Genomic DNA, 5156 nt, shown 5'->3' on the forward strand with positions numbered 1-5156 from the left:
GCGCGGCTTGGCGCTGCCGTGGTGGCCGGTGCCGCCGTGCCGCCATGGCACGCCGGTGCTCTGCTCCAGGTACACGTCTCCTCGCATCTCCTCCTCTCTCTCATTCTTGCCTCGCTCTTCTTCTTCCTCCTCCGGCTTTGGCCGCGGCGGCTCCTCCTCCCGGAGATGCTTGTGGTGCCGGTGCTTTGCGGTGCGTAGCTAGCCGTGCCGATTGTGCCGCCGTGTTGCTCATGCCGATGTGCTCGCTTGTGCTGCTATGCAAATTTGCTAAGTTATGTACCTGTTTAAGCTTGCATTTCTTGCTAGAATTCTTCCCTGTGCCTCTGTTCTTGTTCCTATGCTTGCCTGGCACTCATGTGTATTCATATATGCTTTAATGGCTTAATTGCAGTATGCAATTCTTGCAAAATTTGCAAGTGCCTGAGCTTCTGTGGCTAGTTTTTGTGCTCAAATTCATGAGCATTGCTGTTGGCTTAATGGTATGATTCAATGATGAGTACTAAGTGCTTTACTTGTTTTATCATGATCCAGGGGTTCATCAAGTCTTTGATGTGCTTCTGGATACAATCATATGATTATTACTTCATTATCTGTTTATTCAGTTAAGGCTTGGGCATAATTCTTCAGTAGCTGGCTCATTTCTGGTGCTATGCTTGCCTATAGCCATCTGTATCAAGTGTTAGCAAGCTTTGGTGAGCATGGGATCAACAGTGACTTGTTGATTAATTGTTAATCTTCTGTCTGGGCCTCTTTGGTGCTCATCCTGGTGTCTGTGTGATATATACACTTGTGCTAGTGAGGTGTATTGCTTACTCAAGCAATAATCGTTACTTGCAAGTGATCCTCCGGATCATGTGCAAGGTTCTCGTTCATGATTTACTTGTTAATATCAATTATCCGTGTTGCTCGTATTGATTGAGTGGATAATTGATGTGAACTCGTGATACGTTGATGATCAAATAAATTGTTGAAATGAAGCTAGAGGGATGCCAACATCGCTTGGGTACCCTAGCTCCTTTTTGAACCCATCCGGGTAATGATAGATGTGTTGAGCTTAACCGTGGGGTTTTGTGATGTGGTTGAGGTAGCCCCGACAGTAATTCATTACCGTTAAGGTAGCTCCCACCTATGTTGGTTTTCTCGTGATGGATAGATGCTCACCGGCTAGTCACTTGGTGAATTTCCAGTAGCCTTGATGTTGATAAACAAAATAGGCACAAGTTGCCTATTAATCCGATGGTTTAACTAGGCTAATAGGTGCTTTGTGAATCTGGGTGGCTACATAGGAGTAAATCCATGTCTGGATTTCTCCGGTTGTGACACTCGTGTTGTCACAACCAGGTGTTCCCTGGTTTGATTTCCTTCTAGCCTTGGTTGTACTTGCTGGCACCAATTGGTTTAGTAACCAAATGATGATACATCCAGGGTTTCATACCCTTATTTGATTCTGTGATGCAATTGTATGCTTATTTATGAGCAAAACAGGGTTTTGCTCAGAGTTGATCTTGTTTATACCTCACTCCAGCTCCTAGATGGTTTGTTGGTGTAGAGGATTGCTTCTATGTGGTTCTTGTGGTTGATTTACTTGCCCTGCTCCTCCTGGTGAGCTTGATGCCTCTTGGTTATGTGCCGTGGTGGTGGAAATGTGTTGAACAAGCAGTGGCTGTTCAAGCTGTTCTTGTGTTCTTGGCTGTTCTTGGTTTCTTACCCTTTGGAGATCCCGCCGATGAGCTGCTAGGGTTTCGGCCGTGAGAAGGTTTTATATGAACCTTGGTTGGCTCCTCCGGTCGACGCCTTGGCCTCGGCCATCTTGGTGACTCTCCCCGGTCCGTGTGTGTTGTGATACATGCAGCCTATCCTCGTGAGCTGCCCGTGTGCTTCACAGGTTGGGACTTGTCCTTTGGCTTGACACCCCGGCAGTTGTTTGAGTTATCCTCTCAAATTGATCATATTTGCTAACCTGCCAAGTGGCTTTGCCACTTGGCTTAATGATCCGGTTGTTATGTATGTGTGCAGGTATCAAGTGCCGATCGAGATGATCTCAAGATCATCAAGATCAAAGAATTCATGAAGATCATAATGTAGTTTAGGTCATTTAGATATCTTGTAATTTTCCTTTTTCTCGTTTCTGTTTATTCAATTTTTGTAATGTGTTGTAATCCCATAATTCAAATCTGAATATTGTAAATGACATTGTATCTTGTGTGATTATTAATAAAGCTCAAAGTTTCCCTAATGAGCTTTACTAGATAAATGTAATGTTTATATTCTTTGATTATTCATATTTGTTTAATGAATTACCTCAATTTTTTTAATTATGAGATATTCAAATTATGTTTGAATTTGAAATTCAAAGTTCGCGTGTTTGAATTCAATCATGCAACTTAAGTTATGATGCAAATTCTCCCTTCTCTTCTCAAAACCCTAAACCAGTGAAGTGAGTTGCAAGTTTGTCGCACTCTCGAAACCCTAACCCTGTAAGGTGTCGAGAGAGAAACTTGTCCCCCTTCGATGCAGTTTTTGTTAAAAAGCGCGAAATTTCCCCAGAATTTACTATGAAATGCACATCCCTTTCTAAAATCTACCCCTCGATCGTCTCTAAACCTGGGATATTACAATAACCTTGATCATACTATTTGTAAACATATGTAATGAATGCAGCGATCAAAACAATGGTAATGACATGAGTAAACAAGTGAATCATAAAGCAAAGACTTTTCATGAATAGTACTTCAAGACAAGCATCAATAAGTCTTGCATAAGAGTTAGCTCATAAAGCAATAAATCAAAGTAAAGGTATTGAAGCAACACAAAGGAAGATTAAGTTTCAGCGGTTGCTTTCAACTTGTAACATGTATATCTCATGGATAATTGTCAACATAGAGTAATATAACAAGTGCAATATGCAAGTATGTAGGAATCAATGCACAGTTCACACAAGTGTTTGCTTCTTGAGGCGGAGAGAGATAGGTGAACTGACTCAACATAAAAGTAAAAAGAATGGTCCTTCAAAGAGGAAAGCATCGATTGCTATATTTGTGCTAGAGCTTTTATTTTGAAAACATGAAACAATTTTGTCAACGGTAGTAATAAAGCATATGAGTTATGTAAATTATATCTTACAAGTTGCAAGCCTCATGCATAGTATACAAATAGTGCCCGCACCTTGTCCTAATTAGCTTGGACTACCGGATCTTTGCAATGCACATGTTTTAACCAAGTGTCACAATGGGGTACCTCCATGCCGCTCGTACAAAGGTCTAAGGAGAAAGCTCGCATTTTGGATTTCTCGCTTTTGATTATTCTCAACTTAGACATCCATACCGGGACAACATGGACAACAGATAATGGACTCCTCTTTAATGCATAAGCATGTGGCAACAATTATTATTCTCATATGAGATTGAGGATATATGTCCAAAACTGAAACTTCCACCATGATTCATGGCTTTAGTTAGCGGCCCAATGTTCTTCTCTAACAATATGCATGCTCCAACCATAAAGGTGGTAGATCTCTCTTACTTCGGACAAGACGGACATGCATAGCAACTCACATGATATTCAACAAAGAATAGTTGATGGCGTCCCCTGAAACATGGTTATCGCACAACAAGCAACTTAATAAGAGATAAAGTGCATAAGTACATATTCAATACCACAATAGTTTTTAAGCTATTTGTCCCATGAGCTATATATTGCAAAGGTGAATGATGGAATTTTAAAGGTAGCACTCAAGCAATTTACTTTGGAATGGCGGATAAATACCATGTAGTAGGTAGGTATGGTGGACACAAATGGCATAGTGGTTGGCTCAAGGATTTTGGATGCATGAGAAGTATTCCCTCTCGATACAAGGTTTAGGCTAGCAAGGTTATTTGAAACAAACACAAGGATGAACGGTGCAGCAAAACTCACATAAAAGACATATTGTAAACATTATAAGACTCTACACCGTCTTCCTTGTTGTTCAAAACTCAATACTAGATGTTATCTAGACTCTAGAGAAACCAAATATGCAAACCAAATTAGCAAGCTCTAAGTATTTCTTCATTAATGGGTGCAAAGTATATGATGCAAGAGCTTAAACATGAGCACAACAATTGCCAAGTATCAAATTATCCAAGACATTTTAGAGTTACTACATGTAGTATTTTCCAATTCCAACCATATAACAATTTAACGAAGAAGAAACTTCGCCATGAATACTATGAGTAGAGCCTAAGGACATACTTGTCCATATGCTACAGCGGAGCGTGTCTCTCTCCCATAAAGTGAATGCTAGGATCCATTTTATTCAAAAAAAAAACAAAAAAACAAAAACAAACCGACGCTCCAAGCAAAGTGCATAAGATGTGACGGAATAAAAATATAGTTTCAGGGGAGGAACCTGATAATGTTGTCGATGAAGAAGGGGATGCCTTGGGCATCCCCAAGCTTAGACGCTTGAGTCTTCTTAAAATATGCAGGGGTGAACCACCGGGGCATCCCCAAGCTTAGAGCTTTCACTCTCCTTGATCATATTGCATCATACTCCTCTCTTGATCCTTGAAAACTTCCTCCACACCAAACTCGAAACAACTCATTAGAGGGTTAGTGCACAATAAAAATTCACATGTTCAGAGGTGACACAATCATTCTTAACACTTCTGGACATTGCATAAATCTACTGGACATTAATGGATCAAAGAAATTCATCCATCATAGCAAAAGAGGCAATGCGAAATAAAAGGCAGAATCTGTCAAAACAGAACAATCCGTAAAGATGGATTTTATTAGGGCACCAGACTGGCTCAAATGAAAATGTCCAAATTGAATGAAAGTTGCGTACATATCTGAGGATCATGCACGTAAATTGGCTTAATTTTCTGAGCTACCTACAGGGAGGTAGACCCAGATTCGTGACAGCAAAGAAATCTGGAACTGCGCAGTAATCCAAATCTAGTACTTACTTTACTATCAAAGACTTTACTTGGCACAACAAAACATAAAACTAAGATAAGGAGAGGTTGCTACAGTAGTAAACAACTTCCAAGACACAAATATAAAACAAAGTACTGTAGCAAAATAACACATGGGTTATCTCCCAAGAAGTTCTTTCTTTTTAGCCATTAAGATGGGCTCAGCAGTTTTAATGATGCACTCGCAAGAAATAGTAT

Source organism: Lolium rigidum, chromosome 5, assembly GCF_022539505.1.
Source record: "Lolium rigidum isolate FL_2022 chromosome 5, APGP_CSIRO_Lrig_0.1, whole genome shotgun sequence".
NCBI classification, from domain to species: domain Eukaryota; kingdom Viridiplantae; phylum Streptophyta; class Magnoliopsida; order Poales; family Poaceae; genus Lolium; species Lolium rigidum.